Source organism: Camelus bactrianus, chromosome 4, assembly GCF_048773025.1.
Source record: "Camelus bactrianus isolate YW-2024 breed Bactrian camel chromosome 4, ASM4877302v1, whole genome shotgun sequence".
Lineage (NCBI taxonomy): Eukaryota > Metazoa > Chordata > Mammalia > Artiodactyla > Camelidae > Camelus > Camelus bactrianus.
Window position 1 is genome coordinate 11,927,991 of NC_133542.1, and position 24,031 is coordinate 11,952,021.

At 35.5% G+C, this 24,031-nt stretch overlaps 1 long non-coding RNA gene across 4 annotated transcripts in view; it reads right to left on the reverse strand.

Annotated features, from left to right (window-relative positions):
* Positions 1-8,863: 8,863 nt before the first annotated feature.
* The window catches only part of LOC141577439 (uncharacterized), a 46,457-nt gene continuing 31,289 nt past the window's right edge, over positions 8,864-24,031 (reverse strand). For all 4 annotated transcript variants that reach the window (XR_012506317.1, XR_012506318.1, XR_012506316.1 and 1 more), the window contains one exon: positions 8,864-23,579. This is a non-coding gene — a long non-coding RNA (uncharacterized LOC141577439). The remainder of the gene's footprint in view (positions 23,580-24,031) is intronic.

Below are 24,031 nucleotides of genomic sequence, written 5' to 3' on the forward strand. Positions count from 1 at the left end.
CTTTGCATGTTTCCTCAAATTGCTCAAGGTGCTTATCACACATCTTATTTATTATCCTCACACAAACACATGCACTAGAAGGAGGAAATGATTTTTATATACATTATTTTTTTCTTAATCACATCAGGCTAGATCCTAGAATTCTATTTTATTAAAGATGACATTTGATAGAAAAATGATGGGAGATGACGAAATTAAAAGTAATTAAAATATGATGTAGAAACATATGGACAACAGGTCAGAGGTGAGCAAAAGAGACTGTGTGAAAAATCTAATTTAAATAAAAGTAGGATAGTGGGAGGATAGTTAGGGCATAAATGGGCAATTTGCATCTTTTGAAATTCTTTCAGAAACATAACTAAGGTGATAAGTTAACTTCAAGAATCTCAAGATACCTTGTTTAAGGATACAAACTTGGAACTAGTAGAAAAATAAGTCTGGAGAGCTGACGCACAGCAGAGTGATTATGGTCCATAACTCTGTATTAGGAACTGCAAAGTTGCTAAGAGCCTAGATCTTAATTATTCCCACCACCAAAAATAATAATAATAACAATAATTACATAATGTGATAGAGCAATAAGTTAATGCTATGACAGTAATCACACTGTAATATAAAAATGTAGCAAATCAACAAGTTGTACAACTTAGACTTACACAGTTACATGTATATTTTACTTCATTAAAAAAACAAATAAAAGTGGGTGAAGACAAACTAACAACAACTAAACTACCTGCTTAACATCAGAAACTGTATAAGAGAAAGTAAAGGGAAAACAAAGGGCCTAGTGACAAACCTTAGATCCAGAAAACCCCAAATCATTATCAGGTACTCGCTGCAAAGCTTCTTAGTCCCTCTCAAAAAAAGGAAGCAAAAGCTGGAGGGTCACATGGGAGCCACCAAATTGGATGAGAGTCCACCGAACCATGTGAACATCTGAAAATGGTAAAGTTATCTGGGGGTCTGTACCCTGTGAAATCTAGAAACCAACCCACTTAAGCCCCCTTTTGTTATTGAAGAGATAGTGCTGATATAGAATCCAAACTGATCAGGTCAGGGCGCATAGGGGCAGAGGACAGAGAAGAGTCAGATAAGGGGAGGCAGGGCTGAAGCCGGGGGGGGAGCTGTGGAGGAGGTTCTCAGCAAGTAGAGGCCTTATTTTTGATTAGCTGGTGAAAACAACAGAAGAGGGGGCTCTAGCAGGGTGAAACTGCAGTAAATATGCTTATTTGCCTCCAGTCCCTAAAACTGCAATGTGATCATTTTTTAACAGAAAAGAACAAATCTGTGTCCATATTAGGTCTGTTTCTTTGGCTTTCACCCTGCGCCCTGTTTTCCAGGCTTAGTCTTGCTAGCTCTGCACCTTTTGTAAAAGAATGTTGCCTTTAACTTGAAATATACAGGACAGCCTATTCTCAAGGCTCTGACCTTTAAGGGTATTAACACTTTTGCACATATATAAAGATAACAAGATGCAGAATAGAAAATAACATTTGTTTTGTTAGAGGTTTTACAGGGGCACCATGACCTGACCCACGTGGACAGCAGCAAGAACAAAGAATTCCTACACCTAGAAGTTTGCAACAACCAACCACACCTCCTCCCCTTTTCAGTATAAAAGGAGGCTTAATTCTGACTGGAGTAAGATGGTTCTCCAAGATATTAGTCTGCCATCTTCTTAGTCTGCCAGCTTTCCGAATAAAGTCACTGTTCCTTGCCCCAACATCTCGTCTCCCGATTTACTGGCCTGTCGTGTGGCAAGTAGAATGAGTCTGGACTCGGTAATAGTTTCTCCTACAGATGTGTCACAGAAAAGGTATGAAACAGAATCTCATGCAAAGCTGTTATAATTTAAAAAAAGAAAAGAAGGAGAGGAATTATATCACTTTACATAAGGAAAGCATGCCATTAACATCTACCTATATAGCAGGTTAAAAATTACTAAGTTAATGTTTCAAAATAAGCTATGAGAAAATGAGAAAAATTATAGAAATTTCAAAGAATAAAACAAATCAGCAAGCTATAAAATGTTAAATGATAGAAATTTAAAATAATGAAAAATCTAAAAGAGAAAATTTAAAAAATAAAGTACTTAGTGAAAATAATATTTGAAAGTATAATAATTTTATAGTCCAAAGTATAAACTAAATATCCATGAGTCCATACTAAGTAAATGATTCAATAAATGAGGCAAACAGACAAATCTGTGCAGAAGTCCAAATAATTTATGTAAATGATCTGCCCTAAAGTTGGTGAAGCATAACTTCCCATTCCGTAAGTGGGAGTTGTTCACAGTAACTCCTTTCCAGATAGTCTAGTAAGGAAAGGGTGGAGGATGGGGGAAAGAGTAACTAATGTTACTTGAGAAAACTGGCAAACATTATCTCAGCCAGATGGTCAAGCTCAACATCTACAGCAAAGTCATGTTTAGTGTATGCACTTTTGATTTGTTATGAAGAAAATGACACATAACCTTTGTAGTCTGCTTCTTCCCCAAAACTTATAACCCTGTCTGAGGATAAGAATGTCCAAAAAAGGGGACATTCTACAAAAGACCTGACCAGTGCCCTTTAAAACTGTCAAGTTCATCCAAAAAAGGAAAGTCTGAGAAACTGTCATACCCAAGAGGAACCTAAGGAGACATGATGATTAAATGTAATCTTGGAGGGGATCATGGAACAGAAAAAGGACACTAGAACAAAATATGGACTTGACTTCATAATAATGTTACAACATCGGTCCATTCATTAAACAATTGCACCACATAATGTAAGATGCTAATAATAGGCAAAACTAAGTGTGGGACATATGGAAACTGTGCTATCTTTTTAATTTTTCTAAAATTAAGTTCTAAAATTAGTAAGTCTAAAGGTCTTCTAGAAAAAAAATTTCTTTTTCACAAAAGTAAAAATCATTTAAGTGTGAAATCTAAACTAAGATGAAAAGAACAAATATAGAAAATAAATAGACCTTAAAGGAATAAAAGATGCAGAGAAAAAAAATTTAAAGCAAAAAGCAATGAAGACAACAATGAGATAACACTACACATATATTAAAATGGACAAAATCCAGAATATTGACAACACCAAATGCTGACAAGGATGCAGAGCAAAAGGAACTTTTATTCATTAATAATGGGGATGCACACTTGGAAGACAGTTTGGGGGTTTCTTACAAAACCAAGCATACAGTTATCATATATTTCAGCAGTAGTCCTCCTTGGTATTTAACCAAAGGAGTTGAAAATGTACATCCCCAGAAAAACCTAGCCGTGGGAGTGTGTAACAGCTTTACTCATAATTGCCAAAACCTGAGGTAACCAAGATGTCCTTTAGTAGGTGATTGAATAAATAAAATGTAGTACATTTCAGACAATGGAATATTATTCAGTGCTAAAAAAGAAGTGAGCTATCAATGCATGAAAAGACATGGAGGAACTTTAAATGTGTATTAGTAAATCAAAGAAGCTAATCTAAAAATGCTATATACTATATTATCAAAACTATATGATATTCTGGACAAGCAAAACTATGGAGTCAGTAAAAAAATTCAGTGGTTGCCAGCGGTTGGAGAGAAGGGATGAATAGGTGGAGCACAGAGGATTTGGGGGGATGATGAACGTGCTCTGTATAATACCATTAGGATCAATACAAGTCATTAAATAATGTTCAAACACATAGAACGTAAAACACCAGGAGTGAACCCTAATGTAAATTATGGACTTTGGGAGATTATGACATGTCAATGTAGGTTCATCATCTGCAACAAATGTGCCACTCTGGTGGGGGCTGTTTATAACAGGGGAGGCTTTGCATTGTAGGAACAAGAAGTATATGGCAAATCTCTGGACTTTCCTTTCAAATTTACTGTGAACCTAAAACAATTTTTGTCTAAGAAAATTATCTTTAAAAACAAAAAGATATGAACGGATCCAAATGATACTAAAGAAAATGATAGAGAAGTTAGACATACATGTATAAGAGTGGTACTCAGTAAGTATCAGTAGGAAAAAAAAGAAAGCAATGAAACAGAATAAATACTTAAAAACCATAGCATTCCATCCATCCCCAAATCACCTCTAGAATTTACATATTGAAATTTCACATTAAGTACCAGAGAAAATTTCTCAGAAAGAGTGCCCCAGAGATTTGTTCTAGTAAAATTCTTAAGGTGGAAAAAAATATTTGAGGCATTAACACTTTATATTAGAAAACAGAAGGCAGTAACAGGGCACCCACTCCCATCAACATGGTGATAGTAACAGAGGTGGCCTGGTGGAAACTAAGGAATGTCACCACCACTCAGCACTAACCAAGACACCCTGGCCCCATTGTATCAGTCAGTTGAGACCATGTGAGGAACAGTAACCAGGCACTCCTACCCTTCCCATCCATAGAAGTATTATGGAAGCCCCTTGGGAAGCCAAAACTTCTTCCCACACTGAGCAGCAACAAGGAATATCCTTGGGTGTCAAGGAAGGCCAAGTAGGAAGCCTGGATTTCTACCCACTTCTTGCAGTAAAAGCCCACTCTTTCCCTGTTAAAGCAATTTCAGAGGAAGCCAGCTAAAATACAAAGTTGAAATAAGACCCAGAGTTTAACATAATACCACAAATACCCATGATTCAATTTTTTTAAAGTTATAATACCAAGAACCAGAAAAATTTCAAACAAGATGAATAGAGAACAATAAGATGTCACCACTAATATGACAGAGATGTTAAAATTATCTGACAAATGTTTTAAAGCAGCCATCATAAAATGCCTCAACATAGTGAGGAATATATTTCAAACATGTGAAAAACTAGAAAGTCTCAGCAAAGAAATAGAAAGTCTCAGAAAGGCAATACAAAGCATAAAGAAGAACCAAATGAAAATTTTAGACCTTAAAATACAATAGCTGAACTAAAAATGCAATAGATGCACTAAACATCAGAGTGGAGGGAACAAAAAACAAGAAAACTAAGCAGAATAGAGAACAATAAAATTACCCAATTGAATGACAGATGAAAGACTGATTAACAAGAAATAACTGAGCCTCAGGGAACGATGGAACAGTAACAGAATGTTTAAAATTCTTGGTATCAGTCTCAGAGGGAGGAGAAAGAAAATGGGGCTTAAAAAGTATGCAAAGAAATAACTGCTGAAAACTTCCCAGATTTTCAAAAGACATACACCAACTTATTTTCAAAAGCTGAACAAGCCCCAGGTCTGAGGTAAAACTGTGTAGAACCTACAAGCAGACACACACATGAGTACAAGTAAAACTGGGGGAATCAAAATACCATTGATGGCATGTATCAATGTCAATATCCTAGTTGTGGTATTATATTACACTCCTTAAAACAATTTTTTGTCACATTGGGGGAAACTGGACAGAGTATACAGGATCTCCCTGTATTATGTTGACAATTGCATGTACATCTACAAATATGTCCTTAAAACTTTCCATTAAAAATCTTTTTTGCCTCCCAGTCCCAGTTTAGCACGCCTCTCTGCTCTCATCATCCTGTAATTTAAAGAGCCTACAAGGAAGTCAGGAGGAGGAGTAATTTGACATTTCTTATATTCTTGAAAGGACATTATTATAGAAACAGAGAGAAGATTGTGGTTGCCACATTTAAGGAGGGGTGGGGTCAGAGGAAAGTGTTTGTGGCTATAAAAGGGCAACGTGAGGTACTCTTGTGGTGATGGAAATTCTCTGTATCTTGACTGTATCATATCATCCTAGTGGTGATATTATACTACGTTCTATAGAACACTACTATTGGGGGACATTGGGGAAAGGGTACTTGAGATCATTCTGCATTATTTATTGAAAGTGCATGTGAACCTACAGTTACCTCAAAATTTAAAGTTTTATTAAAAAATAGAATTCAGCTGATTAAAATTCATGTTTAGGAACTCTATAAATGACCAGGGATGAATACTGAATCCGTTAAAAGTAGAACTAATCTTATTACCAAATAAATAAGGAAATTATGATTTTCAGAATATTATAAATGTAAACCTATAAGAAAACAAAAATTTGGAAGTTATAGGAAGGCCATGAGAGGGATTTTAAAAATCTAGGTCACCACCTTTTACAGAAAGGAGAAAATTTATGAGTTGTCACTGGTTAGTATCATATAACTTAAAAGTATGTCATTAATATCTTAATAGTTCTTATTATATTTTAATGTTACAGATATCTCTTAGACTATTTCTCCCAGAGAGAAAATATTTATTTGAATATCAGAAGTTTCACTTTAGATTATTTTTGTTGCATTACATTTAAACACAATTAAATTTAATACATCTAATAAGCCAGTATAGTGCCTAATATAGTAATAATGTTTCTGGAGGTAGAAAAGAAAGGAAAGGAGTTAATATGGTGTAGTGGAAGAGTTAATATATATTTTGGAACAGCAAAGAATTGAATTTGCATCTTTGATTTTGTATTTACTGGTCAGAGTCCTAGAGCAGGTAGTGACTTCATCTGAAACTCAGCTTCACTTTCTCTAAATTGGGCCAATACTGCTCATCTTACAAGATTTTTATCAGGACTGAATGAGGAAATGTAGGAACAACTTGGAACACAGAGCCTGGCATAGACTCTGCTCTCTGCCTTGAAGTTAAAAATGTATTAAATTTCTCAATAACTATTAATTCTTCTCTTCCCTTCAATATTATGTTCCACTATATTCAGAACATCTTGATTAAGTTCACAGGGAATTGTGGAGTGAATTTAGAATCACTTCTATTTAAAGTGGTTAAGTGTTAAGAAAAGAATCAGATTCCATTGTCATCTTCTACTATCCAGAAACCTCTCAGAGACCTTCAAGCACACAGGCTTTACTAAACATAAATTACCATTTATTTCTTATTGGGCATTTTGGGAAACAGCTGAGGCTTACCAGGGACAATTTTCTTGTTGAAAAACATACTGAAAATCCCTGAGATTGGTGAACAAAAGATAAGGTTGGAAACAAAAATATCAGTTCTGACATGACGTACCGATTTGCTTTTCATGGGTGGACATTAGGTTGTTGGCAGGGATTAGCCAAACAATTTATATATTTCTCCCTTCCAGTCAGGCAGCATCTGGTTTGCAATGGAAGACTGAACATTTGCCTGCTCTTCTCTACCCCCAACTGTCCTCCCCATATGTACTCACAGAAGTAAAGAAAACTTCTAAATCAAATTAATAAAATGACAGGCCATTAGGCAAAATATGGTACACTTTCTCTCATTAACCAGGGGTTCAAGTGGAAACAAATCTGCTTCCAGCTCGAGTTATGGTGTAGGTAAAAGAGCATCACACAGGTTTGCTGGCTGGCTCCACACCTTCACGTAACTTTGGTTCACTGTTCTGCTCTGACACTCACTGAAGGCAAACTGGTAAACTTGTTCTGCATCCAGGGACTTGTTTCCCAGCAGGGGATCCTCCTGACATTACCTGATGAGGTCATTGTGAAAATCATCTGGTCTGGAGAATTTTAAAGGATAAACAGATAGTCACACCATGATCAAGCGCTGTCAACGTATGAACCACCTGCTTTCTCAGAAAAAGTACCCTGGACAGAGGCAGGACACCCCTCTCAGCAATTACATCTGTACAACAGCTATCAGCCAGCAACTAATCTATGCAACAGTTGACTGGCTGGCACCACGAGGGCACATCATCTACTAATCACAATTCAGGTATGTGTTTCCACAAGTCTGTGACCCCGACTCCTAAAACTGTACACAAAGTTTGGTCAACCTATTATGTAAGATAGGACTTTCTAAAATTTAGACAATTTAAACACTACCAATTAACTTGACCTAATTGGTATTTATAGGACACTGTACACAACAAATGCACTAAACACATTTTTTCAAGGATTTTAACAAAGGACCATAATGAGGGGGCTATAAAATAATTCTCAACAACCATCAAAATTGCTCATTCTAACAAGGTATTTTGTCTGAACACAGTGGAATTAAATGAGAAATCCATAAAACAGAAATGTGTTCTGTTATGAAGAAAGTCACATTCACAAGTGAAACAATTCTTTTCCAAATATCACATAGGTCAACAAACAAATCACAAGAAAAATTGAAAACAGGTTAAAGTAAATAATGAAAATACAACAGGCCAAAATTTGTGGGATGCAGCTTAAACACTGGTTAGAGGGAAATTTACAGCATTATATGCTTAGGGAAGATGAAAGTGTTAATACTAATTATCTACATTTCTACCTCAAGAAGATAATGCAAGAAGAGCAAAATAAACTCAAAGTGAGTATAAGGAAGAACACAATAAACGTAATAAGTCAAGTAGCAAATAGAAAAATAGTAGAAAGGATCAACAAAGACAAAACGTGTTTCCTAGAGAGTAGAAATTGACAAGGCCTTTATATGTCTGGGAAAGAAACAAATTAACATTATCAGGAATAAAAGAGAGAACATTATTACAGATCCTGCAGAATTTAAAAAGAATAGTGAGGTAAATTCAAACAATAAATTCAACAAATTAAATGAAATGGACAAATCATTTAGAAATCATAACTTACCATAATGGATACAAGGAAAACTACAAAATCTTTTTAAGAAATTAAATCCAGAATCAATAAATTTCTCACAAAGAAAATCCCAGTACAAAATTGTTTCACAGAGGAAATAATCCCAATCTTAAACAAATGCTTCAAAAAATATGAAAGGAGAGATCAAATAACTCATTTTATAGGGCCAACAGAGTACTGAAAACAAAACATCAAATCACATAATCAGTTTACAAGTGGCCATCCCTCATGACCATAAACAAAGATACCCTCCATAAAATATTAGCAATGGAATCTAACAATTTATACAGCAAATAATGAGTCATAATAAAGCTGTCCCAGGAGTCAAAGGATAATTTATTGTTTGAAAATCAGTCATTGCAATTCACCCTTTTAACAAATTAAAAGAGAAAATGAAAGAGATCAATCATAGGAAAAAATTATGAGAACATTCATTCTTGGTAGTAAGAAAATTAAGAAAAGAAGGAAGCTACATATGATAAAGAGCATCTACAGAAAACCTAGAGGTAACATCACTCACTTCTTATGGTAAAAAATAAAGCGTTTCCCCAAAGATTGTAAAAAAAGCAAGGATGTTTGCCCTCACCAATTCTATTCAATATCCTATTAGAGGGCCTAGACTTTGAACAAAGCTAGAAAACAAAATGCCTAAAGTTTGGAAGGTAGAGAAGTAAAAGTGTCAACTCATGCATAACAAGTTTGTTCATGTAGAGTGATACTCCTCTCTCCTCCCTCCTCTCTCCACGTAACCATGGGACAAAATAGAAGCTTAGTAGTTGACCCAAATATATACAATTAAGGTTTTCTTTACAAAGGTGCCAAGGTGCTTCAGTGGGAAAAGGAAAGTTTTTCACAAATGTTCCTGGCATTGCTAGATACACATATGGAATGAAATGACTCATGACAGCTACTTTTCAAAAAATAAACAAATAAAAATAATTCAAGTTGGGATGTACAACTAAATGTTGAAATCTAAAAGACCCTAGAAGAAATCATTGGAGAATGGACTCTAAATTTAAATAGCAAAATATTTTTTAGACAGAGAAAGTTCATAAGAATCACTAACCATAAAAAATAAATTGATAACCTGGACTACATCAAAATACTGAATTTCTCCTGTTCAAACAATATAATTGAGAAAATGATTAGGCAACCACAGAATAGAAGAGAATGCTCACAGTTGATAAACATACCAAAGGACTTCTGTTCAGAATATATCAATATCTGATATATCAGATTTTATCAATGTCTGATAAAAATCAATAATAAAAACCAAACAACCCCAATGGAAAAGATAAGCAGAAGACTTGAACACTTTATATATATTTAGATATTTATCTATTTATATATATATATTTATATGTTATACTTTATATTATTATTTATTATATTTTATTTGTTGTATGTCTGATATATTTATGTTATATTAATTATTATGTATTACATTTATAAGTATATTTTTATATTTATATATTTATATATAAATATATGTTATAAATATGTAAGTATATTTTTATAATTATATGTATATATCTTTATCTGTATATATATACACATATATGTATATATTTTATGTATATATTTTTATATATTCATATATGTATATATATTTACATGTATGTCCAATAAGCACATGAAAAGGCTCAGCATTAGTCAACAGGAAAATGATCATTAATGTCACAATGTGAGATACAACTTCACGTCCACAGAAATGGCTACAATTAAAATGACTGAGAACATAAAATGCTGAGCAGATGTGGAGCAACAGGAACTCTCACACATTGCTGGTGAGAGTGTAAAGTGTACAATAATTTTGAAAAACTGCAAGTATCTTAGAAATTTAAACAGACACTTAATGCTATGACTGTGGCAGGAGGTCAACTAGAGGATGTGACTGTAGGTTGACCCCTGAGCTGGACCCAGGCAATGAATGGTCCCTTGAACTTAGAAAATACTTTCTGTCCACCATTTCCCGTTTTCAAGGACACAGCCTTAAGAGAGTAATGTGTTGCTGAGACCATCTGGAAGGTATATGTGTCTGAACCCAGTTAAAGCCTCTATACAAATTTTTGAGATGCTGGCAGGTGGGTGCAGAGATCTAACTCTCTAGTGCCAACCAAGACAAGCCTCGTATGTAAGTTCCCTTGCTTATAAAACTTGCTACCTATCAATCTGGAGTGCTCTGGCTCTTTCTTTGGTTTGTCCCTGTCCTCTTTGTATGGGGCCAGTTTCAGATTTCCCCCAGGAAGCTCCCAAAGTTTCAAACCAACAAAGACATTCCTATGCATTTATCCAAGAGAATAAATATACGTGTCAACGAAAAGACTAGTATGAGATATTTAGAGAAGTTTTACTTAGAATGGGACAAAGCTAAAGAAAAAAAAAAATCCCCAAATCCTATTCCAGAAGAGTGAATAAACAAATTTTAACATATTTCTTCAAAGGAATACATTTATTCCCATAAGAAGAATAGGAACCAGCCAACAAAAACATGAGCTACTAATGCATGTGTCTACATAGATGAGATAAGTAAGAGAAGCCAAAGAAAACCCCTCAAGAATCTTGGGGGCAACGTGGAGCAATAATATGGAGGAACAAAGTAATAATATTTTGCATTCACTGTCCTAAACCCATTACATATATGATTTCATTTAATTCTAACTATATATAGTAGGTTTCATGGTTCTCATTTTATAAACAATACATTATAGGACTATAAGTCATTAAGTATCATGCTCCACATAACAGAGGATTAAGCCACAGATTCAGTATATCAGCCCAGTTCTGTCTCAATTTTAATCCCTACACATTGAAGACTATTGCACTGACCTACAATTCATTTCTACTGTTGCACCAGTTTTCTAATCAAACATGCCACCTCATGTCTTTCTATTCTAAGAGAAGCCAACTTTCAGTTAATTTCTTCTTGACTGAAACAGTGAGAAGAGATTGTCACTCTTTCTTTGCCTATAAACATTAAGGACCATCTTTTTATTATACTGAGGTTTTTAATATACAATAATATGTATAATAATATAAAAATACCCGTGAATACAAAACTGAGAGGTAGCAAATGTTGTTTGTGCTAATATACTTAAAACTGATTTTGTAATAAAGAAATAAAGCAATAAATGGTAGTAAACTAACATTTGCCCCAATTCCAGAAACTCCTTGGAGGCAATCACTATAATGAATTACATGTGTATATTATCAGTCTATGTTCATGCTTTTGTATCCTATATAAGTAACAATAAATATTATATGATATTTATATGAGTGTTTTGATGAATGGAAGTGCCCTGATAGAATTATTGTAACAGAAAAGAACAAATCTGAATCCATATTAGATCTGTTTCTTCGGCTTTAACCCTGTGCCCTGTTTTCTAGGCTTAGTCTTGCTAGCTCTACACCTTTTGTAAAAGAATGTTGCCTTTAGCCTGAAATATATAGGAGAGCCTTTTCTCGGGGCTCTGACCTGTAAGGATATTAATACTTTCGCACATATATAAAGATAACAAGGTCCAGAATAGAAAATAACATTTGTTTTGTTAGAGGTTTTACAGGGGCACCATGACCTGACCCAAGAGGACAGTTACAAGAACAAAGAATTCCTACATCAAGAAGTTTGCAACAACCAATCACACCCCTCCCCTTTTTTAGTATAAAAGGAGCCTGAATTCTGACTTGAGTAAGAAGGTTCTCCAAGATATTAGTCTGCCATCTTCTCAGTCTGCCACCTCTCTGAAAAAGTCACTATTCCTTGCCCCAGCACCTCATCTCCGATTCATTGGCCTGTTGTGTGGAGAGCAGAACGAGTTTGGACACGGTAACATTATAAGGGCAATATCTTGGCTTTTCCAGAATACAAGGGCATTTAGGATCCTGCTAACTGTACTCTTTATATAAACACATAAAAAGTTTGCATAAAAATCTAAATATTTATCAAATATTAAATATTAATCTTTCTACAGTAAGTATAAGGCAAAACACAATTTTTTCAGACAGAGACTTTTTTTGCAAACTCAAAAATGTTTACTATACTCTGTTACAACTTAAAAATCAAGAAACAGTGTAGTTTTAAAATTTAGAATTTAGAATTCTAATTAGAAATTAGAATTACTTAGAAGATAGAATTACTTATATAAAATGATTACATCTATTTCTAAATTATACATTTACAAGCAATGAAAATTGCACTAAGGCACTGTAACCCAAATTTAAACTGCTATTAATCAATACTATTTGTAGTTCCACAATTCTAAAACACATTTTTCACATTTTAATAATTTTTTTATTCTGGAGCTTCATAAAATTGATATGTATGTTAAATGTACTTACTTACTGTTTCTTTTCTTATCTTTTCCTCTGGAAAAAAGTGATGTTGGTAAATGCATGGGGTATTATACTCTTGATGGAATTTTGTACTTAGGGTATATAATCAATTTGTTTTAAGTTTTAATTTTTGTCATAAAACAAAGTATCATTAGCTACTTTCACCGTATTCAGGGTGCTCAATGATGCCAAACTTTATGCTTACTTTGTTAAAAGGATCTGGATGCCTTTCTCCAATTAAATTTGCTCCAGAATTCCATTGGGAATGACTACCACTATTTGTTGTTTGCATTTATTTCACATAAAAAGATAAATCAGAGTAATCGAGGGACCTTATATACCCTTTGTAATTTTTTTCTACTTCAACATTGGATTTTTTAATTTGTGTTTTAGAAACGTTTCCCTAAAGGAAAAATAACTTTTACATCCTCACACTTTTCACTTTTATGCTTTCTTAAAACTTCAGAAGTAAAAAAGAAATTTTTTTAAGTGCCCCAAAATCAGGAATGGCACTGTGATTAAAAGCAGAAGCTCTCAATCCAGCTACCTTCATCCAAATCCCGAACGCGCCTGCCAAACTGGGTGGCCTCAGGTAAATTTTTCACCTTCTGAACTTTAGTTTTCTCACTTGTCATAGAGGGATTATACAACTTCCATTATATTTTGAGATATATAACATATAATCATGCAAAACATATAGCACGTAGGTTGACACTTCATCAACAATGAAAGTTAGATGTTTTATTATGGTTAAGTCAAAAGAATTCTTTGAGGTACAAATTTTCATGACATTTTACACTTTTTCTTCATACTTGAAGACATAATATTTACTAGAGAATTATTAATTAACCAGTTTAAGAAACATATATTTTTGAAATCTAATCTCTATAATCACTATGTAATTATGTTATTGAGATCAAATTTTAATAAAATCATTTTTTAAATGCACATATCTGCGCTCCTTGTACTTCTAATTTTTACTTATTTACACTTCCTCTCTGTTTTCCTTAATTTGATCTGCCAGGACTTTTCTATTATGTTTTTCTAAAATAAGTTCAAGGACATGTTGACAATATATTCCCTTTTCTATGTTCAAATGCATTCGTTTATACTTTTATCTTTATTATTTCCTATTTTTGCCTTTCCTTGAGTATATTTTATAGTTCTTTTTTGATTGAGTTGAGTTCACTTAATTGTATAATAGGGTAAGCACTTCAGAAATACACAGCTGTGTCATTTCTTTTTTCAGTTCTGATATTTTTTTAAATGACATTGATTTCCACTTCTCTTCCGAACGTTCTTATTCATTATTCAGAGCCACCTATAAATGTTGGAATGGGTTTGCATTATTTGCACTCTGTATCAATTACCTTCAGTAGAAGAATGAATTATGGGTCTTAGTCTTTCATTCTTCCTTATATTCACACCCTTAACCATAACTTTATTGTTCTAGAGTGTATTTCTCTGCCCCTTGGCCTTTGGGCACATCCATGGGAATTTCTTAGACCAGAGGTGATTGGCAATGATACAACTAGAGACCTTCATGTGCTTGTGCAGCTGCACTTGCATTTTTATGTTTCTGCTATCCATCACAAGAAGATGTCTTGGAGAACCTACTGAACCAAGCCCAGCCTAATCTAGTGGAAAAACTCAGCCAAAATCTGTCAATCTCTCGATCTTATCTCACTCATAGATTCTGCACCAAGAATATGTCAATGCTGTTTCAAGCTACTGAATTTCATGTAATTAGTCAGCATTTTTATGACAATAGTTGATAAACTCAGAGATTGGTAACTAGAAATGAGGTCTTGTGGTAATAAAATTCTCAAACGTGTGACAAAGGATTTGACACCAAGTGGTAGGCACTGAAGAAACAGTTAAAGCAACTATAAAAATGGTGACCTATATGAGTGGGAAAACACTTAGTAAAAACCACTGCCTGTGATAACATGGAAGGAATAAAATCACCTAATGACCTTAAAAGGGTAGGAAGAGGTAATTTTAAGAAGATTCTGTAAATGTGTGCTGTTATTGGATGCATTTGATAAGGTACTAAAAAGAAAGAATTGAGCTCAGAATGAAAGTGGCCAGTTGGGAACAGAATTTGAAGAGAATATAGTTGAGCTGGGAAGCCCCATGAAAAAGATCAGCAGGACCCTCAGGCAGGGCCACTACTCTCCTGCCAGCACTATCCAGTTCCCTGGCCCAGTGGCATTATCACGCTTTTTGCATCTAAAACTGCTTGCTTCTAGGAAAGCAGAACTTAACCCTAAGATTCCATTGGTTTCCTGAGCTAACTCCTGATTGGTCCATTTATAGCACTTCATTTGCATGGAGCTCACTCCTGATTGGTCCATTTCTGTCACTTCTGATTGATCCATTTCTATCACTCCTGACTGGTCCAGTTCTACAAAGCTCATTCCTAATGAGTCAACTTTTGTTACATCTTATTTGCATATGATGTTGCAAAGTCTTGACCAGCAGCCTATAAAAGCCTATGTAAACCTACAGACAGGGTCCAGAGCTTGGAGTATTAACTCCTTTGGGCCCACTGGTGTAATAAACCTGAGTTCTCCAACCCTCCAAGTACTGCTTGGTCTCACCCTGATCCAGGTTGCTGTCACAACTAAGCTGTAACACTGAGCTGTAACACTCTTTGCTGCAACATAGTCAGGCCAGAAATTAAAGGGATGGAAAATAAAACTATTTCTCACAAAATCAACTTCAGGACAGAAACCAAATATGGAAGAGGGGGTAGGGATAGGGCCAGGAAAACATGGCCTCAGGCAAAAGACAAAAACAAGATTATAACTGGAAAGCCCATTTCTAAAAAACTCTGAAAGAATTAATATGAGCACCTCAGATACGCTCAGCCAAAGAAGGTTCTAGGATGGTTAAAGGTGTGGTTACACAGAAGTCTGATGCACCCTGCACCTCTAGAATTGATATAAAATAACAGCTACAGAGTTTTTGAAAATGTTGAATTGGCTAATGCCCTGACAGCCTGGATGAAAGAAAACTGAAACCACTTCAAGAGTGAAAAACTCTCAGGGCTTCTAAATTCCTACAGGCAGACAGCACACTGGGAAAGCTGACCAGGCACCGAAAGCTTCCCCCCTAGCTTTAGGGCAGAGGTGGGCCCATTTTCCCTGTAAAGGAATGGATAGTAAATAGTTCAGGCTTGCTGGCCACCTGTGGTCTCTGCATATTTTTCTTTGCTTTCATTTTGTTTTTAACAACTCTTTTAAACTTAAAAGCCTTCCTCAGTTCCCAGATCATAAAAAAGACAATGAGTGGCACGATCTAGCTTGATGGGCCAACCTGTGCAGATCCTGCTCTAGGCTACATGGACCTGACAACATTTGCCCAGGAGAAATTCAGAACTCTACAGGACCAGTGACTGCTCTGTCAGACAGACATGTAAGACTTCATTCAAAGTTATTGCTGTGGGAGAGAGAAGCCTGAGTTCAGGCTGAACTCAACTCACCAAAGCAAAGGGTGGCAGAGGATTTCGTAGCTGTGATTAGAGGAATCCTGGCCCATCTGTGTTTGCTGAGTTTTTCCAAAGGAGAAGTAAGCGTTCTTCTATTTCTATGATGGACGGTAGTTTTGCAACTTGGACCAAGGTGCCCCTGAAGTTAGGGTCCACAGGGACTGGAAAATAGTGCCCTCTCTTCCTTGAAAATTCCTTTCCAAAGAGAGGGGCTCTCAGGTCTTTGAGAAACACATTCCTGGGCTGTTCAACTGGCAAGAGGATGTCTAAAAGAATGATATCTCAAGAGGCAAAGAAAGGATTTACAAGCATGCGTTTTCTTAAATAAATGCTGTAAGATAAGGGAGGGGAAGGACCACTGTGTTTGGGCCACCTGGCTGGGGTGAGGGGGTGAGAGAGAGGTCAGGGCCCGAGACACAGGAGGAAGTCTGCTAAAGTTTAATGAAGCTGAGAGAAACGTTAAGGCTATTCTGATTTGAAATAATTAGCATTATATTAAAAGTATATATATATATACACACACACACACACACACACACACACATATAACATATATATATAACATATACATATATACATATATATATAACATATACATATATACATATATAAAAACATGTCAATAATTTATAACTCACCAAATCTGCTCCGAGTATACATCCTGGAGATATTCTCATATACGTGCAAATGTAGCTTTCTTAATGCAGGGAGTAAAATTCTAAAGTAAATTTTTCAGAAAGCAAAATTATGCTTGTCTTCTTGTCCCTTTCATTTGGTTTTCTGGGCTGGCTCATTCCCTGCCCAACGATGAAGATAACCCCATAAATTTCTGATCACTTTTTGACAATATAAAATGTTCTCAAATCATGTTTAGTTGCACAATCCAGTCTTAATCTTGTCATTATAATGCCCTGACCTGTGTAATAGTCAAAACTTTAATACTGACTTAATATTAGAACTTCCCTCTTTCCCCTGGTTGGGAGAGGAGATTATCATTGGTCTTTCCTCTCTAGCTTCAGAAAAATATACAAAGGAAAAGAGGAATGAAGTCGAATGAGTTAAGAACTTTCTCACTGATTGGTAATGTGGAAATTTGGCTTCAGTTCTCTTTGCAACTGACATATGATTAAAGCTGTCTCTTCCTCTTACGGATACCTCCATTGGCTTTGGGGGATCGCCAGTATTCCTGCTCCTTTTCCCATTCCCACTGCCTTCTGGATGCACAGCCATTTGGCAGTAGCCCTTTGGCTGAAAATGAGGTCTCCTCTCTTCAAAAGGACTGACATGTTACTCTGGAGTTGAAATTTTTAAAAAAAATTCTCTATGTACCTCAGCCTTCTAGACCAATGGGGAAAAGAAACAATAATAAGGATACTTCATTTAGCTACATTATATGTGATTACATTTTAAGAGAAAACAGTGAAAGAGGAGAGCAGTATGGGGGATGCATACAGGAAGAGAAGACCAGAGACACAGAAACAGAGAGAGAAATAGAAGGAGACGGAGGTTCATCAGATCGTGGAGTACATGTTAATTAGTTTTTAAGTCTCCCTCTGCTAGTTCCTCAGCTGTCACAAAACATTTAGCACCTCAAAACACTCCTCTTTGAAGCTGCTAACCAATCAATTAACCACCATTCGCAACTCTTTAGCTCCTAGTTACATGCTAGAAAGTAATTTTTCTAGAAGAGCTTCTATCTTTCTTTCATTTTCACTGAATCCTTGTGCCCGCTACAATGTCTGGCATATGGTAGGCAGACATTTAATACAGACATTTAATACAACTATTTTGAATTGATAAATGGAGAAATGTACCCTTCAGCCTACAGGGAAGGGAGTTACACTCAAATCACCCTAGTGGGACTACAGTAATAACACCAGATGAATTAAGTCAGAGGTAATATCTTACCCACAGGCTAAAAGTATGTTCATTTTTCCTTTTAATCCCCTAAACTTGTATTGTGCACCCATTAAACAACCTTGAATTTCAAAATCCACCTTTGCCTTGAGGGGAAAATTTGTATCATGGTAGTATGCCCACGAAGTACTAGAATTCTAGTAGTTTAAAAAAAACACAAGTCTAAAAAGTACAGAGCCAAACTGCCTTGCTTCTAATCCCAGCTCTGTCAGGTATTAAGTGATCTTGCACAAGGTATGAAATAATCCAGTCATTCTTATTGGACAAATGGAAAAATCATTTCAGCACCTACTTCCTAGGATTATTGTAACGTTAAGTGTTAAGAACTTAGCCTAGTGTTGAGGACATGCTAGGTATTCCACATGCATTAGCTATAAACATTTTTTCACTATACTCTGCAGAGTCCCTAGGGATTGTTTCTTGTGTTTGCAAAAACACAATCCTCACAAGCACAAAATGAGCTCTATCCTTTACTTCCATTTCTTCTGTATGCCTGTATTAAATTTCAGTTTAGGTTTGTTTAGGTTTTCATTGCCCCAAACCCCCCTGATGTTGTCTACCAGAAATACCATCACTGCCGGCTAATGTGTACTCCAAGACTGCCAGTGTCCAATGTTTGCTTATGTCAATATTGGTACTAATGACCTTCATTTATAAAACTCAAACCTTATAATCATTGGGAAGAAGTCTAGCACAGTTCCCCTTCAGAGAAGCCATAGGCATCGATGCTATTCATATATTACACAATTTTTTCTCCCAAGGAAATACAAACATAGGACATTCAAAGTTCATGTTCTCTTTTTATAGTCCTTTATCCTAGAGTTCGAAAATAAATACATGACTCATGATCAGAGGATATTTGAGAAAGTGGCATTTTTCTATGCCCAGTTACCCCATTGGTGGGATTTCATCCATTTACTTTGAATCAGACTTATGTTTCAGTTCTCTCTTCCATTAGGAAGTGTTCCACTATGCCCACATGTCCCAGAGTTCTGGTCAACAATGTATGCAGATGACTATTTTAAAGCCCCACAACCATCACCAGTCCTCCAGATACAGTAAAACGTGCCAAAACTCTAGGGTATGCACAGCTTAGTCTCAATAATGTCAGAACAGGATGAGAGACTAGCTGAGGGGAACTGTGGGCTGGTGATAGAGGTGAGAAAGGATGAAGGAACCTGGAAGAACTCACAAGTGCTATTAGAAGCTTTCAGAAGTCATGTCACTACTTACAAACATCAAGAGAAGTGAGGAAAAATAAAATAAGGATCTGTTCTTCATGGATGGCTGACACTACTTGCTGTTATGTCCTGAGAGTAGAACCAAGGTTTGTAACATATAAACCACTCACATTTCAGAGCAAAGAGTGGTTATCAACCAACTGGTGAGGTGGAGTTGAGCCTCAGAAATACTACATGTTTTAAGCTGCATCCTGGCTTATAAATTCCCCACAGAAACTGCTATCCCAACAAATATCTTGATTTTGAAGACAGACAGATGTAAATGACCTCAAAAAAGATGGCTTTGGGCCAGTGACCTAGACCATCCGTCTCGCTTAACTTTCCCAATAATAAAGGTCATACACAAGTAGCCAAGATTCCTACAAAGAAATAAAGTTTGACAAATATTTTCATACTATACTCCTATACTCTCAAGGAAAAGATGCACTCCCTGGGAAAGTAACTAGAACACAAATGCAATTTTTAGGAAATTACTTTGGAGTAGATATGGACATGAATTTACACTTTTGAGTAATATTCATCTACTCTCATCTTTAAAATCGGTCATGATGCTGCCAGTCAACATTGTAAGCTATAAAGCTATTAAAAGGCATTAATATTTATTCCTCATGATGCTGCTAGGGGAATTTTAGAATAATCCTTTGGAGGCTGTTTTTATACCTAGGGTTTATTTGTTTGATTCATAAATGGGTACACTTATACAGCCTCAGGCTCTACAACACTCACATCATTGGATAAAAACCCACAGAAAAATACAGCATCAATGACAGCAGCATAAGGTACAACTTAAGGGTTTAAAATGGTCTGCCCATTAAGGGGCACTCATTTATAAGCAACAGAAAACCCGACTCAAAGTGGCTTAAAAAAATAAAGGGCATTAATTGGCTTTAATAAGTAGAAGCAAAGAGAGACCAGTCTTTGGAACTGATTTGATTCAGGTGTAAATGAATGTCAATCAAGACACAGATTTTCTCCTTCTTTCTTCTTTACTTTCAGCAGTGTTATCTTCATCCCCAAACTGCCACACTCATCCTAGTAACAATTTCAAGGGCTCTACACTTCTTTCTTCACAGCAGTGGAGGAAGAGAGACTCACTGATAGAAAATTTCTGGTAAGACAGAAACTTATTTCGCATTGAACCATAACACACACTTTACCCAGTCTTGTTTGACCTGAGTCAGAGATGACAATTTTCCCCATATTTTCAGATTATTGTCATACTGAAAATATTTTATAAACTATTATGGTTTATTTCCACTTTAACATCTTCATGTAAGAATTTCACAGTGCCAGAAAATAATGACCTCATAGTAGGAAGACAGTATTTTGATTATAAAGCAGAACATTTTTTCTACCCCCTCCTTTAAAATATTGCCACATTCACTAACTTCTCAGATGATAAGAAGCACATAGAATCAATTTCCTCTCCTTAAATACATTTTTATATCCACAATGCATGAATCAGATACTGATCAATGTAGTAACTTGTGGAGTTTCTGAAATATTAAACTTTTCAGTCAGCACAGTGATTTAAATCAACTAGGAGAACGTGCCCTCAAAATATTGTTTTATGTAATTTTCTAGCTATTACCATAATAGCAAAGTAAAAACGGTTAAACTTTACAAAGAAACTAAAAGAAAATATTTTACTTTTGCAGCTCCTTTGAAAATGCCATTATTAGTGTTCAAATAAAGAGAGCGAACTTGTAATTTGGGTGAGGGTGAAATCCCTTAGACATAAAGTTATCAATTTTATCACAGTTTTACAATAACTTATTTAGGGAATAAAGAGGTTACTTTGTTTTAAAGCATTACAACATATTTTATGTTGCAAGAAAAGTGAAATTTAAAGTTAAACATATTAGCAAATTGAACTAACATAAATCACTCACCAATGTAGGTTACTGTTTAACAAATCCATAATTATGGAACTTAGGAAAGATGTCCTTTTTTGCCAAAATTGGTCAGATTAGCTTTGAATCACTAGGCAAACTCTACAAGTCTCTGAGTCTTATGGTCTTCATCTACAAAATTAGAGAACTACACTAAACGAACTTTAATATCCCTCCCAACCTAAACATTGATGTAGCATTGTTCTCTTAAGTAATCCTTTGAGGAATGAGAGTTTCTAGATACATAAAGCTCCCCTTTAAGTTGTAAAGCTTTACTTTTACAATAAATGCATTATATCCTTCCATTCACCCTAAAATAACATGAGATAACTAACTGATAATGCAACCTCCTAAATTCTGCCTCTCAAATTTGGGATCTGATTGACTGGATCAGCATGCAGGGATTTCTGTGCCGTGGCTCCAATTCTCTGCAATCCTGGAAAGAACTCTGAGTCTCAAAATGAGAATACCAGACACTTCCCTGTCTCTCTCTCAGTTATGAAGACAAAAGAGATTCTATTTATCAAAGTATATTTAAACAACAAATCACCATACCAATGCAAAGAATTATTATTATGGTGACCAGTTTTGACTTGTTCTTGATTAAAATAGCTGGATTTACTATAATTTGTAAGTTACATAAAATATATACATTTCTGAGGACTTGTACATTTATGATTCAAATCGTTCAATTAACTTGACTATTTTGTAGTCATTTTGCTTTGTTTTTAACTTGCTGCTTTATCTCCTAATTAGTAGGACCTGATCCTCAGTTTGCTTCTCCCAGAGTCTAGAATTTTGACCTCTGAATACACAAGAATGAACACCTAAAGATCTCTCTGTTACTCTGGCAAATTTGGTATCACCACCCGTTTTAAAACAATGGCTCCCTAAACTGGGAAGGGCTTTTGTTTGTTTCGTTTTGGGTTTTTTATGATTCTGAGGCCTTACAGTGTGTGATTTAAAATGTCTGGGGCAGGACATAGGAAAGCTGTTTCTCAAAATCCCCCCCTGGCAATTCTAGAAACTGCTATTTTGGGAAAAACTACTTAGCTCTCAATTTTAATAGCTGTTGCTTATGTTTTATAACAAATAAAAATTTTTCCTCTGACATTGATCATAAGCACATTCAAAGAAAATGTATAAATATCCATAGAGAACTACCTATAAGAATCTTCTACAAGAAAGCCTTAAAACATTATGTTACTGGTAGAGCTAAGACACAGCAAGTAGATGGTGAAAAGTGAGTGGTGTTACCCTTAGGAGCCAATTGTTTCTGCTTTGTTTATAGTCATCCACTGATCAACAGAGACAATCTCATAACAGCTGTCATTACAAAATAAAACAGGGAAGATCTCTAAATGACAAAAACTTGGCTAAGTAGCTAATCAGCATATCTGAGAAAATGTTTCTCGCAGGCCTAAATGAAAAGTGTAAAATAAACTGCACAGTTTACTGTAGAAATGTAAAGATCTCCATGCCTCTGGAGTTTACCACAAATAGGACAAAAAAGTTAAACAAAATTACTATTGTTGACAAATAAATTAACTGCAAAAATATCAGTGTAAAATAGATGCAAATTCAACCTTTAGGAAGTTTAAAGCATGTATAGATTTTACATTCTATTCATTCTACACAGAAGACTTAATTATGACAATGAGACATACAATTTTGGAGGGGTGGGAGGGTATAGCTCAGTGGTAGAGCACTTGCTTGGCATGCATCAAGGTTCTGGGTTCAATCCCCAGCACCTCCACCATAAAGAAAGAAAGAAACAAACAAACAAACATAATTACCCCAAATAAAATAAAATAGAATAAAACATTTGGTTCCAAGAATCAACACCATTCCTTCAAAACTTAATACAAAACCACATGTGGTTTTTCCAGGAGTCCTGGAGTCTGTAGCCACTGCAGAATGTCTTCATGTGCTTTGGCTGTCTTCTTGGTATAAACCTAACATGAGCACGGTGTTGGTGCAGTCATGCTTCAAGGTAGCTGTGTTATACGCTGGGAAGTCTTATTTAGATAAATATAACTGTCCCATTACATTCTAGGGGATATAGCTTAAGTTCTCCTTGAAATGTTGGATGAGACATCGTATGGGCTGTCTGTAATCCAAATCTGGCAGGATGCGACTCCAAATATTGCCACAGGAGGCTGGAATATAAATACACGTAGTTGAAGAATCTATCACTTTTCCTCAGAGGAACAGCATATTCACAATCACTTTGTATGTCAAGTCCTAATTACTTAATGTGACATGAACTTGAAAACAGGGGTCAGCTACCTTTGTCAGTATGGAGTTTCATGACTGGTCACATGCATTCCTGAAAAGTTCAAACCCCCCGGGAGAGGGATGGATGATACAGAAGGCACTCGTATTGGCTGTTCTGGTGATTTTATGTTTGGTCCCAGTTTCTTTCAGGAGAGGTAATATAATACAAATCACACAGATTCTACCAGTTTCATAGCCATCTTTAATAACTTGACCTATTTTGCAATGTGCATTAAAGCTTCCACTTTAAAGAGATGGGATGATTTCGCTTTTGCCACCCTCCAGTTAAGAGTAGCGAACTGAGTAGCGTTCAAATTAAAATGCAACTGATGCA